Below are 27,663 nucleotides of genomic sequence, written 5' to 3'. Positions count from 1 at the left end.
CTTGTTCACGCTGTAAGTCAATAAAGTTTTTTATTGCTTTTATGCTGATACAGAGAGGTTGTGCTCGCCCCTGACAGTGACATCATCCATCACATGGTCATAAACATTGATAACATACTTGATCATATATTTAGGCAAAAACGAAAGACAGACTCTTTAACAGCATTAATGCCATTACATTTCTTTCAGTAACGTTAAAGACTTTCTAAAATCTTAATATCACTGGATAAATCCACTATTAGCCATTTGACATTGAGCAAATATCTGAATAAATACATCACAAAATTAATACGGCTCATTTCTTGAATGTCATGTATGCTAAATCTTGGTAATCCAATATATGCATCATAAAGAAAACGACCATGGATGTAATAATACAATATGTGCAAAGCAGCAAATATTTATAAAGTGCGAACAGATGTGCAAATTTTTTGAAGGTGCAGAGAAGACAAAATTCAATATAAATATAAAGTGCATATGACTGTTTGATATATGAGGCGTTATCAATATTGTAACTATCAACCATTGCAGAGCCCTGCAATAATTTAGTTAAAACCATATAAATTACCCTCTAAAATTCATCAAAACAGTAAAAAAGTGATACTATACAAAGTCAAACATAATAACATCTAAATTAGAAAAATATGAAAGTTTAGAAAATTAGAACACTAGAAAAGTAGAAAATTACATAAAATGACCTATATTATAAAGTAGAAATATATACACTTATCCAAAACATGATAAAATATTTCATAAAATTCCTGTACAAAAGGGGAGAAATTTCATAAAATATTGCACAAGTTAGGCTGAGAGAGGTAGATCGATATATTTTCATTTTTACATTATTTACATATTCAGATATACATGTTATATGAAAAACAAGACCAGAAGTTATTAGCCAATATTCCTCCAAGTCTAAGTCCTCAGAATTAGGGAACCTATATACTGAGACTGGGTGGTGTAAGACTACATAATATAACATATAAAGGTGGAAATAATAGGAGATGTGTAAGAGACTAGACAAAGCTGTGCATTTCTTCAATATTGTTTAACCCATTAGGCCACTTACTGTTGAGTTCTAAAATAATCTTTGTTTCCAATTGTCGTAGTAAGCGCATGCGGTTGCCTCCTCTTTTGAGTATCGGAATGGCTCCCACCACATAGTATCTAAGACAATTTAGATCTTTATTGTGTACGTCTTTAAAGTGGCGGGCCACCGGTATGATGGGTCACTATGCAGTATAGCCCTAATGTGTTGCAGAATTCTCACGTGCACCTGTAGCTTTGTGCTTCCCACATCATTTAAACCACAGGTGCACGTGAGAACATAGACTGCAAAGTCTGTTTAGCAATTAAAATTGCCTCTAATGGGCAATTCATTAGGGCTAAAAGGAGTAGAATAGCTAGCTTTATTTATGCAAAATTTACATGCACGGCAACTAGTGCATTTCTTAAAACCTTTATTGGGATGTAGCCAGGACTGTTTCTGTTTTGTTTCTGGTGCTGCCTTGTCCAAGGCAGACCTCATATTACTGGCCCGTCTAAAGGTAATGTTGGGAGTAACTGGAAGTTGGCCAGAAAGAACTGGATCAGTTAAAACAATCGACCAGTTCTTATTAATAACAGATCGCAATTTTCAGTCATCACTGCTAAAGGTCGTAATTAACCGTGGACAGATATTTAAATTTTCTGTTGTTTCTCTTACATCATGTGTTGTAATAACAGGTTCTATTACATCCTCTCTCATGTCAGTTATTTTAAATAGGCTCTCTCTAGGTCTTGTATTAGCTTTCTGAATAGCTTTTTGCAGAATATCTTCTGTGTAGCCCCGCTCTCTGAAACGTTTGATCATATCAGCAAGGCATTTATCAAAGTCATGTGGTGTGCTACAGATTCTTTTCAAGCGTAATATCTCCCCGTAGGGAATGCTAGATATAAGATGTCTGGGATGCATACTCGATGCATGCAAAATAGCATTCCCCGTGGTGGACTTACGGTGTAAGGTAGACCTGACCATCTCATTCTCTCCATAAACTTCAACATCCAGGAATTCAATTTTACTTTTATTAATATGGGATGTGGAATGTAGATTTAAAGAATTCTGGTTGATGTCCTCCACAAATTTAAGGGCTTGCTGTTCATCCCCCCTCCACAAGACGAAAATGTTGTCTATGTAGCGGAGATAATAGCAAATGTGGTTGTCTACCCAATGACTATGTTGCCTCTCTAAGACCTGTTTCTCCAACCAGCCAACGTGTAAACACACATAGCTGGGGGAGAAACAGGACCCCATAGCCACTCCCCTGACTTGTCTGAATATATCCGATCCAAAGGCAAAGAAATTATTATTTAGACACCAGTCAATAAGCTGAATGATCATTTTGTTATGTTCGTAAAATTCTATATTTCTGCTGGATAAGTAGTATTTGATGGCTTCCAACCCCTGACAGTGGCTGATGCTGGTGTAGAGCGATTCTACGTCTAATGTCATTTAGCAACATATCGTTACTCCACGTAAGATTCTGGATTTTACATAACAAATCGCTCGTGTCACGTACATAACTGGGTAACTTTTTAACAACATCTTGCAAAAAAAAGTCTACATATTCCCCCACATGTTCTCCCATGCTATTAATAGCGGAGATGATCAGTCTCCCTGGGACAGGATTGATAAGTTTATGTACCTTTGGGATCAGGTATAGCGAAGGTAACACTGGATATTCAATATTCATAAATTTATACTCTTCCAGGGAAATCAAACCTTCCATATGCCATTGTCCAAGCATTTTTTGAAAATTGTCTTTAGCTTTAGTGTATTCCTTTACGTTCGTCTTAGCATACCAATCTTTGTCATTCAGTTGTCTGGCGGCTTCCAATATGTAGTCTTTTTTGGGCCAGATGACCAAGTTTCCACCTTTGTCTGAGATATATATATATATATATATATATATATATATATATATATATATATATATATATATATATATATATATATATATATATATATATATATATATATATATATATATATATATATAATATATATGTATATATATATATATATGTATATATATATAATATATATATGTATTCTTTGGGCCAGATGACCAAGTTTCCACCTTTGTCTATATATATATATATATATATATATATATATATGTATATATATATATATATATATATATATATATATATATATATATATATATATATATATATATATATATATATATATATGTATATATATATATATAATATATATATATATGTATATATATATATATGTATATATATATAATATATATATGTATATATATATATATATATGTATATATATGTATATATATGTATATATATATAATATATATAATATATATATATATATATATATATATATGATACACTCCTCCGTTTTTGGCGAAAGAAATGGGCGCACACTCACTGCCTTCCACAATTGATTTATTCACAGCTTTATATATATATATATCCAACAGGAACAAGCGCTATATGCAACGCTGCAAGGACCACACCAGAAATACTTGGTTTGTTCTTTTATTCAAAGATATGAAAGGTACACAAGCATGACGCGTTTCGAGTCAAGCGACTCTTCCTCAAACGCCTCTTGCTGCCATGTCAGTGGGTTCGTTGTGTTTTTAAAAAACATAACTTCACAGACATTGAAAAAGGACACCAGTCCATTCTTCCAGTTTAAAGGGACAGTTTCTCTAGATTTTCGAGATTTCGCACTGACTTCCCAGTGATTAACGAAGCTGAGTACTTATTTCATTTCAAGTTCACAAGTAACTCCCAAGTGGTAATGTTATTCTAGTCCCCTTTGTTAATAGGTTTCAATTAAATTAGCTCACAGGACTACATCCCCCATAGTGCTCCATGACTGCCCTTTAAAGTTATACTGGTTTCCAACGTCGATTATGGTAAAACACCACTCTGTTCAGGGAAAACCGAGTGCTAAACAAGCTTTTAAACGGACAGTTCCATATCTCGGTTGTGGTGAACAAGGTCAGTTTCATGACCACTGAGTTTCCATGCAGTTTTAAAATCCTTGCCTCAAGTATGCCGTGCCGAGGGGGAATCCTCTGCAAATCCTTGCTGCCTGAAAATGTTCATTCGCCAAGTCGGGGCGGGCCTCACACGGTGGCCCTTCCATCTCGAACTACGTTCATGTTTGGTTTTTTTGGCAGCCGGAGAGCACTCCTTAAAGAAAGCTTCTCGCTTCTAGTCACAACGTCCTGACAATTAGAAGTGCCTCTTCCTCGCGGATCGGGGTCCATTGTGAGATGTGTCAGACATCTCTGTAAATCCAACAGGAACAAGCGCTATATGCAACGTTGCAAGGACCACACCAGAAATACTTGGTTTGTTCTTTTATTGAAAGGTACACAGGCATGACCCGTTTCGAGTCAAAAGACTCTTCCTCAAATGCCTCTTGCTGCTATGTCAGTGGGGTCGTTGAGTTTAAAAAAAATATATATATAAGAAAGAGTTGCCCCTGGGTGGGATGCACTTACAGGTAGGAATTAATGCCAACGCAAGGGCGCGGGCCGCGAACAAAGTCTGTTTCCTGCCTGACGCCTTTCGGGCCAACGCCCTCTTCAGTGGCAGACCATGTGACATGACAGAAAGCGGCAAGCACCAGTAAATACCCACAGTAATTATACGCAGGTGAAACACCTGAAGCAATGCTTTCTGGGACTGCCGGTTTAGTAGAACCCAAGTAGGTCGCCGCCGCCATTCACATGCATAAAGTATTAAAATGATTGCCAATGTACTTGCGGGGTGCCTGTGGGGACATTGGCAATCTTTTTAATACTTTATATATATAAATCAGCCAAAGCTTCCTACTATACCACACGTATACAAGAAGCATCTAATTCAGCCCGAGAATCTTTTTTAATCGTCAAAGAGCTGACCAAGGTCCCCACCACCTCCTCCTCTAACACACCTAAAGTTGACAGAAGTAACGAGTTAGCCATCTTTTTCAGCGAGAAAATCACCCGTATCCTTGCCTCCCTCCCTCCCTACAGCCTTCCCAGCCTTACGGAAAGCAGTCCTGCCCCCAAAATGGCTGAAATCATCTGTCGTCCTTCGCTTAAGACTTTTCGACCTGTCACCCCCGCAGAGGTTGAGCGAACCCTTGTAAAAATGAAAAGTGGATCACCCCTGGACCCAGCCCCTATCAGGTTCCTTAAGACAGTAGCTCCAGTAATAGTTCCTACCATTACGGACCTCATCAACTGTTCGTTTTCCCATGGCATCGTCCCCGACAGCTGGAAGAGTGCGGTGGTCAAAGCACTCATAAAAAAGCCCCAGCTGGACCCAGCAGACCTGACCAACTATAGGCCAATATCCCTACTCCCTGGCATTAGTAAAGTCACAGAGAAATTGGTAAATATCCAATTATCTCAGTTCCTTGAAACAAACAAACTGCTCAGACAATCCCAGACCGGATTTCGCCCAGGCCACGGAACGGACACCGCACTGCTTGCGGTGATTGAAGAGGCAAGGGGCATACTAGATTCAGGAGGATCAGTGGCAGTGATCCTCCTGGATCTAAGTGCAGCCTTCGATACGGTCAACCACTGTGTCCTTCTGAGCAGACTGGCAAAAGCAGGACTTACCGGGACAGCTATCGGATGGATCGAATCCTATCTCACAGGACGCACCTTTCAAGTCTGGGATGACAGTCACCACTCATCCACCCTCCCACTCACTAGCGGCGTCCCCCAGGGCTCTTCCCTAAGCCCCACGCTTTTTAATGTCTATATGGCCCCCCTCGAGGACGTGGTATCACCATTTAACATCAAAATGGTGAGTTACGCCGATGACACCCAACTAGTCGTCTCCCTGTCCCAGCTGATTGAACATCCTGATAACCTGACCAACTGCCTCATAAACATCCACAACTGGATGAACGAATCATCTTTGAAATTGAATGGGACAAAGACAGAGGTAATGTTACTCGGTAAGCAATGGACAACTATCCCTCCCACGATATGGCCCGATGTGTTCGGTGAAATCCCCCCCCCAAATCTGAAATCAAAACACTCGGGGTGTGGCTAGAGCCACAACTCACGATGAAGACCCAGGCTACCAAAACCTCGGGCACATGTTTTGGGCTCATGCGTAAGACTCGTAAAATCCTGCCCCTACTCCCTCCTATGTCCAGAAAGCTCCTTATCCAGGGCCTAGTGCTGTCCCGCTTAGACTACAGCAATCTAGTCTATCTGGGAGCCCCCGAGGCTACAATCTCGAAACTCCAGCGGACACAGAACGCGGCAGCACGTATGATCACCAACACCCCCCCCCAGAACATCTGCCAAGCCAGCCCTTAAAACCCTGCACTGGCTCCCTGTTCGCCAAAGGGTGCACTTTAAAGCAATGTGTACCACACACAAGCTCTACAACGGTTCCGGCCCAGCGATCCTCAGCAACATGATTACACCCTATACAGCAACCAGAGTGCTACGATCGCAAAACGAGAATCGAGTCCACATTCCCAGATTCAAAAAAATCCGCACGGGAGGCCGTCAATTCTCCGTTCAGGCGGCCAAGGGCTGGAACGCACTCCCTCTGGCCCTCAGATTGGAATCCAACTTCCTTGCGTTCCGCAAGAAACTTAAGACCCATTTGTTTCCCAAGTAACTCCCTTCGACTACCGCCCGTCTCAATAGGTTCAAGCTACATAGCGCGGGGATACCCTTGGGTCACCAGGCGCTGTAGAAATCGCTAAAATAAATAAATAAATAAAATAAATTTACTTACGAAACAGGACTTCACCGCCGCCGCTCCGTATTCCCGGGTGCACACTTCAGCGGTGATGACCCGCTAAGTATTACAGCAGGTTCTGTGACAGGGAAATTGGTCTTTATTTACGAATTGTGCGTAGATATTTTCCAGGTTTCTTTCTGTCCCTGTAGTGGTCATAAATGATAACAGGCGGAATATATTGAAACTAATGAATTTTTTACACACAAAAACATGCCTGTTTATGAAATTATTTTTAGTTCCTTAATTCTGGTTTAAATGTATGTTTTGGTTTTGCACTTGCACTTTAAAAATGAATTTAATATGTTGTTTGTATTATATTTACCCACTATAAGATGGCCGCCTTACAATTTACATCATTGGGGTTGGTGGAATGTCCATCTTCTCTTTTCATGGCTATGACGACACATGGAGGGTTTAAAATGGTTGTGTTACACAATTGTAGTCGACATTGAAAAAGCCGCGAGGCGAAACGTGTCTGTCGAGAGGGGGGAGAAGGCTGAGCACCGAATAAAGCATCCCAAAGCTTTAAAATCAATTCCGTGTGTGCCTTTCGTTTTTTGCAAGCCAAAGAAGCGCCTGCTGTGTGAAGTAATATCTATATTTATATATCTATATATATACCATGGAGCTACAAACCTGTAAAATGCACAGGACACTTTTAAGGCAAAACTATCATGATTGCAATAACACCAGTCACTTTATTTTGCTAATCGTACAGGAAAGAATGACATGTAAAGAAGTCACACCGCTGGAACCCAGACATTATGCAGGAAACCCCCTTTATGAATACATACAATTTGAGTAAAACTTCCCAACAATGGGCCGGATCCCAATGCTTATCTAATGGTAGCTATTCACTAAAAGGGGTAGGGATATATATTGGCAAGCATAAACCATTTCAGATAAAGGCCATACAGTCATAGTCAGGGGGAAGATGGGCAGTTATTAATGGAATATTGAATGAATCAAACTTTAACTATTGCAACAATGTATGCTCCAAATTTAGATCACCCTTTCCTACTGCTAGAAATAAAGCAGGCTGTAACCAACATCCCAGGCCAAGTTATTTTAGAGGGCAATTTTAACTTCCTTCAAGATCCGCTGTTAGATTCAGCCTTTACAGTCCAGAGACAGAATAAGCCACAAATGGCCGTAGCTCTAGTAAATTGTAAAAAGGATCTAGATCTGATTGATTCATGGCGCTTTCAACACCCTAAGAAACCGAAATTTTCATGAGTTACTGCAAAATATGATACTGCTTCCAGCATACATTATTTTTTGGTATCACATGGGCTGAAATTGATTACTCATGAATATATCCTGAACGCCTTTTCGGATCATGCACTGGTTAAAATGGTAAACCGCAGAAATTGGCATCAAAAGAGTACCTAGATTATGGCATTTTAATAAATTTAATTTGGAGAATGAAGATGATGTGCAGGGTTCTCTGAAGAGATTAAAAACTTCTTTGAGATCAATACTGACTCCGCTTGTGTAGAGATTGTCTGGGAAGCATTTAAGGACACGCTTGGGGGATATATCACAACTAAAGAGAACCAGCAACAGAGAGAGAAAATTCTAAAAAGGTGAGACTTGGAAGCTAGACTGGAGCAAGCGAGCAGAAAACATAAAACAATTTGAAATGCAGCTCCAAAACAAGCGTTCAAGCAAGCTACATTATATTTGTAGGAATACTATTATACACAGGGCAATATTGCCAATACTGCCCACCTTCAGATGGTGTACGAAGAAAGTGAATGTACAGAAGGACTTATGGCTTGGCAGGTCAAAGATTGACAGGTTAAAAGTAAGATCTCATCCCTGGTAGATACCGAATCGAAAGTGCAGTTAACTAACTCACTGAGATTGAAAAGGCCTTTTTAAAACATTACGAGAACATTTATCAAAAAGACCATCAGAGTGTGGCCGATCATCTAGTGTGTTCTTAGATATACTCCATATTTCATCCCTATCTAATTAACAAAGTCAAATGATGTTATCCGGATTCTCCTTTTTATGGAAATAGATGGATTTGTAAATTTAGTAACCAATGGTAAATCAGCAGGAGAAGATGGCCTATCACCGGAATTATAAAGGAAATGTGCTCCATTATGAAACCGACAATTATTAGAAGCTCTGGACTATATGACCCAGAATAAAATTCCAGCTCAAGTGCTGTTTATGGCTGCTGAGAAGACTTTTGATCTGGGCGCAAATAATTATTAATTCCAGAAACGTAGGTTGTTCACAAAAAGGGGTAGGGATATATATTGGCAAGCATAAACCATTTCAGACAAAGGCCATGCAGACATACTCTGGGAGAAGATGGGCATTTATTAATGGAAGATTGAATGAATCAGACTTAACTATTGCAACAATTTATGCTCCAATTTTAGATCACCCTTTCCCACTGCTAGAACTAAAGCAGGCTTTAACCAACATCCCAGGCCAAGTTATTTTAGGGGTCGATTTTAACTTCCTTCAAGATCCGCTGATAGATTCGTCCCCTACAATCCAGAGACAAAATGAGCCACAAATGGCCGTAGCTCTAGTAAATTGTAAAGGGATCTAGATCTGATTGATTAATGGTGCTTTCAACACCCTAAGAAACAGGATTTTTTATGCGTTTCTGTAAAATATGTTACTGCTTCCAGCATAGATTATTTTTTAGTATCACATGGGCTGAAACTGTTTACGCATGAATATATGCCAAAATATCACCAGAATTATATAAGAAATTTGCTCCAATATTAAACCCACAATTATTAGAAGCTCTGGACTATATGACCCAGAATAAAATTCCAACTCAAGTGCTGTTTTTGGCTGCTGAGAAGACTTTTGATCTGGGCATAAATAATTATTAATTCCAGAAACGTAGGTTGTTGCACAGTAAATAGAGGTATCCGTCAGGGATGTCCTCTCTCTCCAATACTTTTCTCCTTGTTTATAGAACCATTGGCAATAGCCATTAAGCAAAAAGATGTATTACCAGCGCCACTGCATGGTATGACTAATATAAAATTATACGCTGATGACATTGTGCTCTTTTTTTAACCTGAGGAAAATATCCAAAGGGATATTTTTGCAGTGTTCAGGGAGTTTCAAGCATTGGGTGGGTATAAAATAAAAATAGCGCCAAGACAGACATTTTACTCTGTAACAGTTCACAGGATACCCTTATACTGGAATTTCTGCTTTTATTCAACACAAGACCAAACCAATATTTAGGTATATTTGTCTAGGAAAATGTGAATGATCTAAATGCTTAATCTATGTTCCATTATTACAAAAGATCCAGCGATTATTCGCAAAATGGAACCAGATACTTATTTCAATAATCAGCTTGTAGGACTAATTCGCATGCCAATTTTACCCCTCTGTAACTTTGTATTCTCAGCAATTCCTTATGCACTGAAATGATAATTTTTTAAAGAAATAGACGGACTATTTTTATCTTTTATATGGGCCAACAAGACTCCGAGATTGGCACTAGTGCGGTTTGGCCCTCCCCAATTTAAGAGAATATTATCATGCAAATTTTGCACATTGTAAACATATATTTCTTAGTAATTCTGATTTACTATGTACAGAAAACGTTTTAGGTTAAAAATTATTAAGGAATGCAAAATACCGGACCTAGTGAAGTTACTAAAAACATTTTATTAATATTGGCGCCTGAAAAATTTGGACAGAGATCGAATGCGTCTTAAGCTGTTTTAGAGTCATACTTAAATTGTCCTTTCTTCAAATTAAAAACTTAAAAAAATATATAGATCCCATTTTACTCTCTGCAAAGTTGGACCTTACTGATGCCCTCTCAGAAATAACCATATGATCAATCAGTGTCTGGTTGCACATTTATAGAGAGCAAAAGGACAATAGGGGGGTATTAAAAGGCTTGAGCTAAATGGCAAAATAAAGAGGGCCTTCAGATTTCAAGATCAGTTTGCAATAGAATTAATACATTTAATACTACTTTATTGAGAGGTGGCAATTTTATAAAAATGCAGTTTTATAGCAATTAATTATTGTATAGGACCCCATACTTCCTACATGGTATATATTCCCAGATGCAAGATCAAGGCTTCCAATGTTTAGAGGAAGGTGGGGATAGCTGGGCTCATATTGTTTGAGAATGTCCAAGGATTTAAAGAAATTGGGATGAGATTGAGAAACACTGTAGGCATAATCTAAGGGCAGAGGTTGCTATTGACAACTATATTTCAGCCTTTGAATATTCCTCAAATATGATAACTTGCACCTTACAGGCGGAGGGATTATTTATCTCACCCTTAGTTGCTAGATCTCTAATACTCCAGAACTGGAATAGTGAAAATCCAACCACATTCGTGCACTGGCAGACAAAATTGTGTAGAGTCCAAGAATTTGAAAAAAGACATGCCCTAAGGTTCAGCTAATTGCTAAGTTTAAAGTTCTTTTGAAATTTATATGAAATATGCCAGTAGATAAAGAAGCCTAAGTGCTAAATGGTCATATCTGAAATATATAGATCATCCGAGGAAATACGCAATATTTGTTTTTTTAATAATAATATTTTGACATTTATAAGATATTTATCCCTCTGTTAATCAGTACCCTTTATTTTGCCAAATGGTTACCTCTGAAATCTATAGGTCGTCCGGGATAATGTTAAATATTTGTTTTTAATAAGGTCTTTGGTTATAATCTTTTGATGTATATAAGATATTTATCTTTCTGTTAATCTGTATTTGTTATGTTGTTTTATGTAAAACTTACACCTGTCATGAATATCTAATATATTAGATACAATGTATATGTATTATTTCTAAATGTACTCTCCTAAATAAAAAAATAAATATAAATATATTTTTTAAAGATATCGATCTGAACCCGGAACCTAAAGAGTCAGTGCATGCCTATTACGAAAGGCAAGCCTTTAAGCAGTACAGTGGGTTGGACACAATCAACCCTAAAGATACAGGCCAATTTGTCTCAAAGTGTGTGACAGGACTGAGCCTGGAAATCAGCCTCATGATTCAGCAACTCTTGATCTACTGGCAAAATAAGTCAGAGGATGAAATTCTACGGTCTGCCATGTATTGCAGTGATGAGGTGGTTGTTTCTGGTTCAAACGCGAAATGCGCAAAAGGGAGCGCAGATACAGGCGACAGGAGGAACAGTAGTTCACAACCAAGGAAATGTCTCAGTAGGTGTTCAAGTTGCAGAAGCTCAAAAACAATGGGAGAGGTAGGGAAGTGTAGGAACACTCTCTTAATCCCCAGTTATATATCAGTAAACAAAAAAAGAGAGGTTCATGTCTCTCAAAAGCCACTTGGATGGAGCCACCAGATTCAAGAAACTCGCACCCTATTTGGGTTTGAAGGAAAGCCCTCACACACTGACCTAGTCAGTGTCATGCTTCATCATCGGGCCCCACCGAAGAGACCTAGTGCCTCTTCGGTGTGCTGCGACGCCAGAAGACTGCGGAGCTGGTATTGTGTAACGGGAGTGTTGTGAGGGTAAATAAACTTTAACTTAAAAGTGTCTAAAGGGTATCTAAAAAAAATTTATTAGTGATCCCTAGGACACAGATACAAAGGTACTATGTGTCTGAATTGTAAAAGCCAAGGTAATGGTTGGTTTAATTCAGATATAGTATTAAATTAGTATGTCAACATGTTTCAGCCTTAGTGTTGGTTTGATTTTACCTAGGCATTCGTCAGGACAGTGATAAACCCCGGCGGTTTGGGCTCTCTAATCACCCACCCTAACCTGGGGACGTGAAAGTGAAAAAATAAAAGTGTTTAAAGTGCATAAAAATCGGAAGAGCAAATGCTCATTCCCAAAAATCACTCCTAATTTGGAGTGTCTTGGCACCTGTAATACAAAAAGTACGGACAGACATATAGGACAAACAAACAATTATTTGTAGGGCTATGCCAAAGTACTTTTACGGTTCATGGTGTTCCAAATCAGTGGCAGCAAACGTGTTCCCAGAATAACTGCTAGCGTTAAGCACCTTCCACATACCCTATAGGGAAGATATAACTAGTTCTGGGAAGTGTAGTGAAAAAGTAGTGATTTAAAATAAGCCATCAGTGGCTTCAAGGGGTTAAAAACACATGGTATGAGTGTTTCAGAGGATCAATAGACAAAGAGTCAGTGACCCCCGCACGCAAGTGTAATATAAAAACAAGTCTCACTTTAAAGCTTGGCGCTATCTGCACCATGGGTCTCAGGAGGGGGGATGGAGTGTCCCTGGCACATCCTAAAGGTAAGAGAAAATAGGCTAGAAACATACGGAATCGCGATTTACTTAGCTCGATAGTATGGAGTTAGTCCGATCCTCTCTGTAGCATTACTCACGCCCTCAGCACTCTCAGCCCGCTTGTACACCTAGTACTGCCTCTACTGGACCCCGACGATGGAGAACGGGGCCGGTGGGTTTGTTTTTAAGTGGCTGTGAAACGCTGTTCGCGCTCTTCCGGGTGGGCGTGGCTCTACCAGACCGAGGCCAGGGAGTACTATCCCATGGGCGCGGTCGGTAGAACTGAGTGAAAACGAGGCTTGGATGCGCTCGTTGTCCTAGCAACCTCTTATTCACAGAGAGGCACGCTACTAGCGGGCCAATCCTTCACAACGAGGCTTGGTTGTCCTAGTTGTCATGGAAACCTCGATGCCAGCCTCGTGTAATGTTTACTTTTAATGGGCCGATCCTTGATTGTTAGGCTTCGGTTCTGGGGTTTATTTCTCGAAAAAGGGGAACAAAATTAACCACATAATAAAGGGAGTGTATGGCGGCAAGACACGTTAGGGTTTGTTGTCATGTGAGATATTTCAGGTGATAAAATTACAACGGGGCTTGCTATTACGCCAGTGTAATACCGTATCAATTGGTTAATGTGTTTAATTGAGATCTATTTCAATATAACCATTTTTCTAAGAGCGCAAGGTCAATTACGCGCAATGTTATTAACTGGAGCGCTACTGATCGGACATACATGGTTCATGAGTTTTTTGAAGACATTTGAATCAAAGGCTTTTAGCTGAGTACACTATTCCATGGAATGTCATCATTGAGCCCAATGATGTTGGTTCCTAGACGATACACCCACCGTTGCTCTTTCTCAAAAAGTCTAGTAGGAATGTTTGTGGTACCAGTAATTTTCTCAATTATTGTCCATATCATATCATTAGGAGTATGGTTGTGTTCAAAAAAATGACGGCTAAGTTTGGTTGTTAGTTTTTTGCATCGGATATTACTCCGGTGCTCACCAATGCGCTGTTTCACCTTTCTTGTAGTCATGCCGATGTAGCGTAAGGAACAGGGACAGGTTATCAAATATATCACATTATTTGAGTTGCAATTTGTATGGGCAACTTGTGTCCAGATTTTACCTGGTTCCAAAGTTAATGATTTTGTGGCTTCTGTGAGATGGCATATACTACAGTCTGAGCAGGGATAATGTCCTGTGATGGGAGGGAGACCCCATGCTGATGTGACTGAAGATGTATGTCCGATCAGTAGCGCTCCAGTTAATAACATTGCGCGTAATTGACCTTGCGCTCTTAGAAAAATGGTTATATTGAAATAGATCTCAATTAAACACATTAACCAATTGATACGGTATTACACTGGCGTAATAGCAAGCCCCGTTGTAATTTTATCACCTGAAATATCTCACATGACAACAAACCCTAACGTGTCTTGCCGCCATACACTCCCTTTATTATGTGGTTAATTTTGTTCCCCTTTTTCGAGAAATAAACCCCAGAACCGAAGCCTAACAATCAAGGATCGCCCCATTAAAAGTAAACATTACACGAGGCTGGCATCGAGGTTTCCATGACAACTAGGACAACCAAGCCTCGTTGTGAAGGATTGGCCCGCTAGTAGCGTGCCTCTCTGTGAATAAGAGGTTGCTAGGACAACGAGCGCATCCAAGCCTCGTTTTCACTCAGTTCTACCGACCGCGCCCATGGGATAGTACTCCCTGGCCTCGGTCTGGTAGAGCCACGCCCACCCGGAAGAGCGCGAACAGCGTTTCACAGCCACTTAAAAACAAACCCACCGGCCCCGTTCTCCATCGTCGGGGTCCAGTAGAGGCAGTACTAGGTGTACAAGCGGGCTGAGAGTGCTGAGGGCGTGAGTAATGCTACAGAGAGGATCGGACTAACTCCATACTATCGAGCTAAGTAAATCGCGATTCCGTATGTTTCTAGCCTATTTTCTCTTACCTTTAGGATGTGCCAGGGACACTCCATCCCCCCTCCTGAGACCCATGGTGCAGATAGCGCCAAGCTTTAAAGTGAGACTTGTTTTTATATTACACTTGCGTGCGGGGGTCACTGACTCTTTGTCTATTGATCCTCTGAAACACTCATACCATGTGTTTTTAACCCCTTGAAGCCACTGATGGCTTATTTTAAATCACTACTTTTTCACTACACTTCCCAGAACTAGTTATATCTTCCCTATAGGGTATGTGGAAGGTGCTTAACGCTAGCAGTTATTCTGGGAACACGTTTGCTGCCACTGATTTGGAACACCATGAACCGTAAAAGTACTTTGGCATAGCCCTACAAATAATTGTTTGTTTGTCCTATATGTCTGTCCGTACTTTTTGTTTTACAGGTGCCAAGACACTCCAAATTAGGAGTGATTTTTGGGAATGAGCATTTGCTCTTCCGATTTTTATGCACTTTAAACACTTTTATTTTTTCACTTTCACGTCCCCAGGTTAGGGTGGGTGATTAGAGAGCCCATACCGCCGGGGTTTATCACTGTCCTGACGAATGCCTAGGTAAAATCAAACCAACACTAAGGCTGAAACATGTTGACATACTAATTTAATACTATATCTGAATTAAACCAACCATTACCTTGGCTTTTACAATTCAGACACATAGTACCTTTGTATCTGTGTCCTAGGGATCACTAATAAAATTTTTTTAGATACCCTTTAGACACTTTTAAGTTAAAGTTTATTTATCCTCACAACACTCCCGTTACACAATACCAGCTCCGCAGTCTTCTGGCGTCGCAGCACACCGAAGAGGCACTAGGTCTCTTCGGTGGGGCCCGATGATGAAGCATGACACTGACTAGGTCAGTGTGTGAGGGCTTTCCTTCAAACCCAAATAGGGTGCGAGTTTCTTGAATCTGGTGGCTCCATCCAAGTGGCTTTTGAGAGACATGAACCTCTCTTTTTTTGTTTACTGATATATAACTGGGGATTAAGAGAGTGTTCCTACACTTCCCTACCTCTCCCATTGTTTTTGAGTATCATAGCAGCGCACAGCTGTGAGAGTTTGTTTTTACCCCAGGCAAGATAACTCTTTTCCGTATCATTGCCTGTTTTACCAATCTGTTCTAGTCTCATCATGGCGAACTTAGGCTTAACATATTCAGAATCTGAGATAGAGGAACTAATGTCCGACCCCACTCTATTTGCAGATCCCCACATCTCCCAAGCTATAGCTAACACTACAGAATGGGATAACCTTACCGAAAAAAAGCGTGAACATATCCGGACCATCCTACATGGTACCATCATGAAACAATACTTGATTGCAAATGCAGCACCGAGAGGCTTACTAGTCACTAATGCCCCCCGCATCTTCCTTAATGACGAAACATTTAGAAAAGATTGGGCCATGATAGCATGGCATTGTACGCGTGATTGGTTGGTCCTAATCGTAAAAACAGCATTCAGATTATCTGAGGCATTAATGATTGAAATCAGAGAGACTGAATCAACCTTCAAAGCCACAATAACTGGCTATAAGAAAAGGCTGGATGAAATAAACAGTGAAATGAAAGAGTATAAGGATAATCTCATGCAATCGAAAGCTACAAAATTCCAAAAGGATCTAAAAAAATTTTCTTTTGAGACAGTATACCCTTACTCTGCAGCCACCTTTGTCCCACCAACCAAAAATGCAAATAAATCAGATCAATCAGATGATAACTCCTCCGATACCAGTGGATCAAGTAACGATTCTGCCCAAAAATCAAGAAGAAGAGGGAACCGGGGGAACAGGAACAACAGAGGAAGACCGGGCTACACGAATTACCATCAACAGTGGCAACCACCACAAATGGAGATGGGCCCAACTCCCTATCCTTACCAACAACCCCAATATCCTTTCATGGGTTGGAACCCAGCATTCATGCCTCCTATCCATTTTCAAAATCAATATAGGCAGCCTTTTTTAGAGAGTGGCCGGAGAGGAAGAGGCAGGAGGAGAGGCAACAACAACAACAGAGTCTCCTGGACAGAGGACGACTCAGTGTCGAACCACACGCGCAGCAATGCCCAACAACCAGGAACGAGCGGACTGTAAGTCTAGTGACCAATCTGTCCAAACGAATCCTGTCACCAATAGAGAACCAGGTTCTAGAAAAAGGCCTAGGTTTCGTCCCCACAGAAAGACCCGATAAATTTAGACTCCATTGTGAACTCGCCGGGTTCTTTCGGAAACTAAAACTAAAGGCCTTCTTTGAAGGAAAAACAGATCTAAACGAAGCAATCAGGAAAGGAGATACAGGGCTTAGACCTAACTCAACATTCATCCCTCCTCCGCACACGGTACCAGCAGCCATCACGGCCTTTGAACAGGCAGTCTTCAAGGATTTGGAGGCTAGCCAGAACCCCAAAGTATTTGGAAATTTCACCACTGCGGAATTCAGGGCACTAGAAGCTCTACAAAATGACAATTCTATAACCATAAAACCGGCTGATAAAGGCGGTGGCATTGTCATATTAAACACCAATGATTATGAAAAAACCTGTGAGGATCTTCTAAATGACAACAGGAACTATACTCAATTAATGACTGATCCCTCTCCTGACCTAACGAAAAGGATCACTGCCTTAGTCAAAAAGGCTGCAGATAATGATCACATTTCCAAAAATGAAGCAGAGTTCCTTAATACCAATGACAACATTATTCCATATTTCTACACACTGCCTAAACTACACAAGAACCGGTTACCACCACCAGGTCGCCCAATTGTATCCGGGATCGGATCAATTCTGGAACCTCTCTCTAGGTTCTGTGATCAATTTCTCAAACCCTTGGTACAAGCAACCCCTTCGTACCTGAAAGATACAAAAAGTTTACTACATCTCTTGACAGACATTACATTCGAGGTCAACTCAGTCATATTAGTGACCTTGGATGTTGAAAGCTTGTACACAAGCATCCCCCAGGACGATACCATCAAAGTCCTGGGGAAGGCATTGGATTCAATCGAATGGGAATATCAAACCCCCAAAAAATTCATCATTGACTGTGCAACAATAGCACTTAAAGAAAACTTCTTCTCTTTCAAGGACAAGCTGTTCCTTCAACGCTCGGGCACATCTATGGGGAGTACCTTTGCTCCTAGTGTGGCCGGGCTGTACGTGGCGGATTTTGAAGCCCAGCACATTCTTCCTCCAACTGCAAAATTTCGGTCATCAATGCTTCTATGGAAGCGCTACATTGATGACATCTTGCTATTATGGACAGGCAATGAGAGTAATCTGAAAGCTTTCCTGTTGTGGATTAACACTTTGGACAATAATTTGAGATTCACGAATACTACAAGTAAAACTGATATTGTTTTTTTGGATGTACTGATCACAATATCTGGCACAGGTTTAACGACAAAAACTCATCATAAGCCGACAGCAAGAAATAATCTACTAGAATTCAGTAGTTTTCATCCACGCCCCCTAAAAGAAAACCTTCCCTATGGGCAATACCTGAGGTTAAGGCGGAACTGTAGTACACTCACTGATTTTAAGGAACAGGCCGTAAGCTTAACTGAAAAACTGAAAGACCGAGGATATCCCTCTGCTATCCTTAACAAAGGCTTTAAGAGAGCCAGGAATCAGCCGAGAGAAGTCCTACTAGAGGAAAAAGTCAACAACCAAGAACCAATGCCACTTACTTGTGTGACAACATTCAATGGGCTCTCGAATTACATGAAAAAAACCATAAATAAACATTGGAGCATTGTAAAATCAGCAAAAAAAGACTGGGAAAAACCTTTGTTCTCTTTCAAAAAAGGCCGAAGCTTAAGAGATGCCTTAGTACACACCCGCCCTAAAAACAAGACTGACCCTCAAACATCTTCAGTCACATCAGCATGGGGTCTTCCTCCCATCACAGGACATTATCCCTGCTCAGACTGTAGTATATGCCATCTCACAGAAGCCACAAAATCATTAACTTTGGAACCAGGTAAAATCTGGACACAAGTTGCCCATACAAATTGCAACTCAAATAATGTGATATATTTGATAACCTGTCCCTGTTCCTTACGCTACATCGGCATGACTACAAGAAAGGTGAAACAGCGCATTGGTGAGCACCGGAGTAATATCCGATGCAAAAAACTAACAACCAAACTTAGCCGTCATTTTTTTGAACACAACCATACTCCTAATGATATGATATGGACAATAATTGAGAAAATTACTGGTACCACAAACATTCCTACTAGACTTTTTGAGAAAGAGCAACGGTGGGTGTATCGTCTAGGAACCAACATCATTGGGCTCAATGATGACATTCCATGGAATAGTGTACTCAGCTAAAAGCCTTTGATTCAAATGTCTTCAAAAAACTCATGAACCATGTATGTCCGATCAGTAGCGCTCCAGTTAATAACATTGCGCGTAATTGACCTTGCGCTCTTAGAAAAATGGTTATATTGAAATAGATCTCAATTAAACACATTAACCAATTGATACGGTATTACACTGGCGTAATAGCAAGCCCCGTTGTAATTTTATCACCTGAAATATCTCACATGACAACAAACCCTAACGTGTCTTGCCGCCATACACTCCCTTTATTATGTGGTTAATTTTGTTCCCCTTTTTCGAGAAATAAACCCCAGAACCGAAGCCTAACAATCAAGGATCGGCCCATTAAAAGTAAACATTACACGAGGCTGGCATCGAGGTTTCCATGACAACTAGGACAACCAAGCCTCGTTGTGAAGGATTGGCCCGCTAGTAGCGTGCCTCTCTGTGAATAAGAGGTTGCTAGGACAACGAGCGCATCCAAGCCTCGTTTTCACTCAGTTCTACCGACCGCGCCCATGGGATAGTACTCCCTGGCCTCGGTCTGGTAGAGCCACGCCCACCCGGAAGAGCGCGAACAGCGTTTCACAGCCACTTAAAAACAAACCCACCGGCCCCGTTCTCCATCGTCGGGGTCCAGTAGAGGCAGTACTAGGTGTACAAGCGGGCTGAGAGTGCTGAGGGCGTGAGTAATGCTACAGAGAGGATCGGACTAACTCCATACTATCGAGCTAAGTAAATCGCGATTCCGTATGTTTCTAGCCTATTTTCTCTTACCTTTAGGATGTGCCAGGGACACTCCATCCCCCCTCCTGAGACCCATGGTGCAGATAGCGCCAAGCTTTAAAGTGAGACTTGTTTTTATATTACACTTGCGTGCGGGGGTCACTGACTCTTTGTCTATTGATCCTCTGAAACACTCATACCATGTGTTTTTAACCCCTTGAAGCCACTGATGGCTTATTTTAAATCACTACTTTTTCACTACACTTCCCAGAACTAGTTATATCTTCCCTATAGGGTATGTGGAAGGTGCTTAACGCTAGCAGTTATTCTGGGAACACGTTTGCTGCCACTGATTTGGAACACCATGAACCGTAAAAGTACTTTGGCATAGCCCTACAAATAATTGTTTGTTTGTCCTATATGTCTGTCCGTACTTTTTGTTTTACAGGTGCCAAGACACTCCAAATTAGGAGTGATTTTTGGGAATGAGCATTTGCTCTTCCGATTTTTATGCACTTTAAACACTTTTATTTTTTCACTTTCACGTCCCCAGGTTAGGGTGGGTGATTAGAGAGCCCATACCGCCGGGGTTTATCACTGTCCTGACGAATGCCTAGGTAAAATCAAACCAACACTAAGGCTGAAACATGTTGACATACTAATTTAATACTATATCTGAATTAAACCAACCATTACCTTGGCTTTTACAATTCAGACACATAGTACCTTTGTATCTGTGTCCTAGGGATCACTAATAAAATTTTTTTAGATACCCTTTAGACACTTTTAAGTTAAAGTTTATTTACCCTCACAACACTCCCGTTACACAATACCAGCTCCGCAGTCTTCTGGCGTCGCAGCACACCGAAGAGGCACTAGGTCTCTTCGGTGGGGCCCGATGATGAAGCATGACACTGACTAGGTCAGTGTGTGAGGGCTTTCCTTCAAACCCAAATAGGGTGCGAGTTTCTTGAATCTGGTGGCTCCATCCAAGTGGCTTTTGAGAGACATGAACCTCTCTTTTTTTGTTTACTGACAAGTTGCAGAAGCTGCAGGTCCAGCGGGACAGGGAAGAGAGAGCGATGTACCCATAGATCCTAAAACAGGGATAGACATTGCCACGCTGAAAAATACAACAGCCTGTCATTTTTGTCACAAGATCGGATATTGGAAGCCCGATTCGGATATATGACGTTACAACGCATGCTTTTACCACTCATGCCTGTACAACACGGTTTTTACAACGCATGCCTTAACAACGCATAGTGCTTTGGGGCGGTGGATAGTGAATAGTTTAATTTACTATTCCAACTGCAGTCCCTGTGGATAGTAGGGAAGGTGTTGGATAGTACATTAAACCTATTCCTTATCCTAGAGCGCCCCCCAGCACAATGCGTTGTAATGGTTTGCGTTGTAAAAGTTGCGTCATAATGGTAGTGCGTTCTAAAAGTTTTGTTGTAAAGGTTGTTTACCGCCCGAGTCTGTTGAATCAGGTGCAGGAAGAAGAACTGATGCAAGTAACAGATGTGGTAAATCAGTTACAGATAGTGACTAGGCCAAGATCCATTAATGCGGTGGGGTATCAAACCCAGTTAGTGCCAGTGCTCCAACCTCCTAAAATCTTGCAGGGCAATCAAACTTACCATCAGATGCCCTTAATGGATGCTCTGTATGGATTTGATCAGGACCCGGCCTTATGACGGTGCCTGAAGGGGTAGGAAGACTGTACACTTGGAGCAGTCTTAGAGGTAGATCAGAGTACCCCATATGTAGAAGCAGATGTAGATAGTCATTCCATTACATTCTTGATTGATACTGGTGCTACCCATTCTACTGTGAGATCTGCAGTAGTACCAAACCTATTTCTCTTGGCAAAATCGATCCAAGTTTCAGGAGTCGCAAACAAAAGAATGACCAAGACCTCTGACGGAAGAGTTGCTTGTGAAAATCGGAATCTTTCAGTATCAACCCCGGTTTTTGGTGTGTGATTCGAGTTCAGTCTGTTTGTTAGGGCTTGATCTTTTGTGTAAACTAAAGTGCATCATATATTGCATGCCAAAGGGAATTGAATTACAGACTAATGATGAGGACATTGCCTTCAAATTAGCAAATCAGAAACATTACACAGCCATGTTTCCTTTACTGGCAGTGGAAGACATGCCGCTGGACACTTCAGTACAACCTGACCCTACAAATGGTGACATGGATTACACCTGTGATTGAGTCCATGATTGCGCAGGGAATCCTGAAGGAGATCATAGGAAACCTGTGCAATTCATCCATTATGGGATTGCAGAAACCAGCCGAAAATATTGCATTGATGAGGACCTTAGAAAGATTAATAACATTGTGATTTCATGTTGTACGTGGTACCGAATCAATCTGTGATTTTATTCCAGATTCATTGTGAAGCTGCATGGTTCACAGTGATTGACCTCTGTCAGGTATTTTTCTTCATCCCATTGCACGGGGAAAGTAAATTTCTTTTGCTTTCCCTCTGGAGAATGGTGTCTTAGTGTGGTGTTGTATCCCTCAAGGATATGGGGAGAGGTGTGGCTCCATGGCTAGGGTGACTGACTCCAGAATCTGGGGATCACAGTTCGATCCCTGGCACCAGCGGCAGATTTGCTCAGCACCATGTGACTCTGGAAAATAGCTTGCTTAATCTTCCTGACGGCCCCCAGCGCCCAGAGACCCTTGCGTGGGATTGTGAGCTTTACAAATGTGGATTATTATTATTAAAATTAATATACTGAAAGCCCATCTATATTCAACCAGGTGTTGAAAAAGAATCTTGAGGACCTGATTCCACCCTGAAACTCAGTGCTAGTTCTGTACATGGATGACCTCCTCATTGCATCGGTAACACTGGAGGCTTGTAGGGATGCTACTATTGCCTTACTGACCCATCTGGCTAACAATGGGCATCAGGTGTCTGAGCAAACTTCAGTACTGCCTGACTGAAGTTCAGTATTTGAGTCATCAAATTGAGAGAGGCAAAAGGAAGGTGTCACCAGAGTGAGTGGAGATCACGAAAATGAATCCGCCTACTACAGAGAAAGAGCTTATGATGTTTTTGGGAACGGTTGACTATTGCCGACTATGGATTCTGAATTTCTCCTTTATGGCAAATCCTTTGCAGATGCTGACCTAGGCGGATGTGAGTGATCCTGTACCTTGGGTTAACGAGTGTTTACTTGCCTTTTTGTAGCTGAGAGAGTGCCTTTGTCTCGCAAGAGCTTTAGGTATTCCTGATTACAACAAAATGTTTTTGCTGTTTTACCATGAATGGGAGGGTTATGCTCTTTCTAAACTCACCCAGACACATAGAGGTGCTTGTAGAACAGTGTTCTATTTCTCAGCTACATTAGATCCTGTAGCTTCAGCGTTGCCCGTATGTCACAAATACGTTGCTGAAACAGGTGTTAGTATTGAACAATATGAGAGCATTGTGATGGGTCATCCACTTACTGTGTACGGGCAGCACTCAGTCGAACTTCTGATGATGAAAACCAAAAAAACAGCATTTGACTAATAACAGGTTGCTAGGTTAATAACAGGTGTTGCTCACTGCTGAGAATGTGACCCTGAAGCGCTGTTCTGTGTTAAATCCTGAGACCTTGTTACCTGTTCCAAATGCTAATGGGGAAGATTGTGAAGACGATAAATGTCTGGATGTTACTGAGCTTTGCACAAAGCCAAGACCTGACATCATTGATGAACCATTGTCTGATCCAGATTAGGTCCTTTTTGCTGATGGTTTATTTCTAAGAGAAAATGAAGGGAATTTGAGAGCAGCATTTGTGGTTTGTATCATCTTTGGAGTTGTAGATGCTGCTTGTTTACAGGGAGCATACTCCGCACAGGTAGCTGAAATCATCGCCTTGACCTTTGAATGTCTTGTATCTGAGCAGATCCGAGTCACCATCTATACTGATAGCCATTACAGATTTGGAGTAGTTCATGACTTCAGACAGCTATGGTCACAGAGAAGATTCCTAACATCATCAGGCTCTCTCATTAGGAACAGGGAATATGTGCGATAACAGTTGGAAGCAATGCAGTTACCAAAGGAAGTGGCAGTTGTTAAATGTGCTGCCCATAGGAAGAGAGATGACTTTGTCACTACGGGAAACTGCTAAGCGGATGACATTGCTTGCTTTTTTACTACACATGTATGTACTTTCAATGGGGAATATGTTGGCAGGCGTTCAGAAAGGACCGGACTCAACATGATCCTGGCTCATGGGATAAAGTTAGGCTTTTGCAAATGGAAGCAACAGATCAGGAACAAGCGGGTTGGATCACAGCAGATTGTGAGAAAAGAGATAGTGACAAATGGGTTTCAACTCATAGCAGGGCAGTGTTACCAGATTGTCTGCTCAACCCAATGTCAAGGCAGATTCATGGAGCAGCTCATATAGGTAGAGATGGAATGGTAAGGTTGTTCAGGCAGAGGTGGTTCAATCTGAGATTTTGAGTGAATACGGAAGCAGTGTGCCATCAGTGTGTCACACACCAACAGATGAATGCTGGAAAGAAAACTGTTGCTGCTCTGAGCCTCTTTGGCAGATTGGGGGTCCTTTTAATCAGATCCAATTGGACTTTGTTGAGATGCCTGTGTTTAATGGATTGAGGTACATCTTGGTTGTTGTGTGCATATTTTCTCAGTGGGTGGAAGCTTATCCAACAAGAAGGTGTGATAGTCTCATAGTAGCAAAGTTATTGTTGAGGGAGCTTGTACCTTATTTTGGATTTCCAACTCTATTGGAGTCGGATAAAGGGACTCACTTCCACAGTTAGATCATGAAGCTGTTGTGCACCTAATTGAGTATGGATCAAAGATTGCATTGTAGTTACAGGCCAGAGGCATCGTGGAGCAAATTAATGCAACTTTAAAGGCTAGGCCAGATGAAATCGTGTACTTCAACATCTTTGAAATTGCCTTATGTGTTGTCTTTAGTTATTTTGAGCTTGTGCAGCATACCTGACAGGAGAACTGGCTTATCTCCACATAAAGCTCGGATAGGAAGGGCGATGCACTTGCCTGAAGTGCCAGCGACCGCTTTGATAAACATCACAGGTGACTTCAGCCTTGACTATTGTAAAGGAATGGCTGATGTGGTTTGTTCTGTGATTATTGAAGGGTCACCGGAGAGGGCAAGCCAAGTTGTTCCTGACAATGCTGGATACTCACCAGATCAAGCTGAGGGGGTCAAGCTACACAAGAGCCTGGTATAGACTGTGAGAGAGGTTGGTAATGTTTTGATTGGTATAGAGTCTGACTCAGCAGAAGAGACTGGTGTGGAAATTGTTCATGTGCAGTCAAGAAATAAAGATGCCGCAGATGAAATGTGGCCTGTGAAACAGAAAAGAAGGAACCGGAGACTTGCATCTGAAAGAGTACTTGCACCAATAAGTGAATCCTCTGAGCCTGATCTGAGTGAGTTCAAGCAAGCCCCAGGAAGTGTTAGGGAGAGAAAGAGTTACTAATGCCGGGGAGAGCGAGGTCTACGAAATCTGCACTGGCTCCCCGTCGACAAAAGAATCACCTTCAAGCTCCTCACCCACGCACACAAAGCAGTCCACAACACCGGACCAGCCTACCTGAACAGCAGACTCAGCTTCTACACCCCAACTCGCCAGCTCCGCTCTGCCAGCCTCGCCCTTGCCGCCGTCCCTCGCATCCAACAAACAACATCCGGTGGCAGATCCTTCTCCTTCCTCGCCGCCAAGAACTGGAACATCCTCCCGGCCCAGCAGCAGCAGACACAAGGCCTGCTTACCTTCAGAAGACCTGGCTCTTCAAGCAGTAGCGGCACCCCTCCCCTCAGTGCCTTGAGACCCTCACGGGTAAGTAGTGCGCTTTACAAGTATTCTGATTGATTGATTGATTGATTGATTGATTGAGTACTTGATACTGATTGTCGAGATCTTCCGGAGAGTTCCTGGAATAGAGGCCAATGCAATCCTGTCATTGACTGTGCCTTATCCACCAAGATTGACTGGTTTAAAGACTCTGATTCTAGAAGACTTCGAATTTCCGAGCTTCGGAATTACACCATCACCTCGGGGGATTGCAGCATTGAGGAAATTGGCGCTGACCTCATAAGGGATGTACATTGTACTTTTTGAACTGTGGATAACATTTGCTTAAAGAAGATGCCCTAGGTTCAAGTGGAAGAAGAATAAAAATGGTGATTTTTCATTTTGGAAGAAAAAGATGGCTAAAGAAGTTGGCCAAGCTATGTAAATACAGTGCCAAAGACTGTTACATAATTTTCCTAGATCCAAAAGGAAGCTGCTCAAAGACTTTTCCTACACAAAAATAAGAGGTGGAGAAAAGAGACTCTGTGTGTTGATTATCGGCAGAGAACTCCAACTCCTCAGCAGAGGGGAGTTCTGAGCCCCAGGCCCCACCTTTAGCTCCCCGCCTCCATCCCCCCTAATAAAAAATAAATAAATAAATAAATAACATAAAAAAATAATACACATACCTTTATGCACGACATCTCCGGGCTACCCTCCTCCTCCTCGCCGTGGTCCCTTCAAACCCCTACGGCATACGAACGTCGTGTAGGACTGTGCATGTGCGCGCAGTCCTACCACAACGTACGTATGACATAGTGATTTGCAGAGATCACGGCGAGGAAGAGGAGGACAGCCCAGAGACGCTGCATGTAAAGGTAAGTGTATTATTTTAAAATGTTATTTATTTTATTCTTAAAAATATTTATTATGTGAGGTGGAGGCGCGGAGCAGAGTTCCCCCGACTTTTTGCCCAGCTCCGTGGAACTCCGCCTAGATCAACTACATCAGCTCCGTCCAGGCCTGGTGTTGATCCTATTATAACTACAATATGAGCCACTTTGAAAATGGAGTCTGGAAATTCGAATCGTAGGCACAAATTTATTAGAGGTACGCTTATTTGAGGAGTAATCATAGTGATAGCTGTAGCCATTACTGAGAATTTTAAACGCACACAAGGTTGATGAACAGGGAATGCTGGTACATGGGAGATCCACGCTTACCACTGTACTCTTAAAGGAGGGTATATTAGGACCTGATAAAGGCTTAATAGAGCAAATTAGTCACTTTCTGCATGTAGATTTGTTTAAAGGTGATTACACGCTGACTGCTTATGCAAAGCTGTTGTATGAATATGTGAATACTATGGATCAGAGAGATTGTTATGTGTCTATGCAATTGCCTGCTTCAGTCAAGGAAGGTATCAGGTATCCTCACCTACCTCCGACATATGGAATTATGTAATGGTTTGTGTTGTGAAACTGACAATCCTACATTTATTTAATGTGATTATTAATCTTGTCATTTCTATGGAGGCAAGTGCATTAATTGAATATGCCTATTTTTTTTTTTTTTTGCAAAAACCTTTATTGCACCAACAAGTTACACAGCGGAACGCCTACAACCCATCGGGCTGGCCGCTATAGCAATTTTGATCAAATGGCAGCAATATGCATTTAATAGACACTTTATTGTAGTAGTAACAATGGCACTGCTGTCTTGAGGAAAAGGTGCAGCATTAGCATAAGTCTTTCCAAGCATCATTGGTTTTCGGTAT

Source organism: Lissotriton vulgaris, chromosome 1_1 (assembly GCF_964263255.1).
Source record: "Lissotriton vulgaris chromosome 1_1, aLisVul1.2, whole genome shotgun sequence".
Taxonomy (NCBI): domain Eukaryota; kingdom Metazoa; phylum Chordata; class Amphibia; order Caudata; family Salamandridae; genus Lissotriton; species Lissotriton vulgaris.
The sequence above is the reverse complement of the archived record's forward strand: the minus strand, read 5'-3'. Positions refer to the sequence as shown.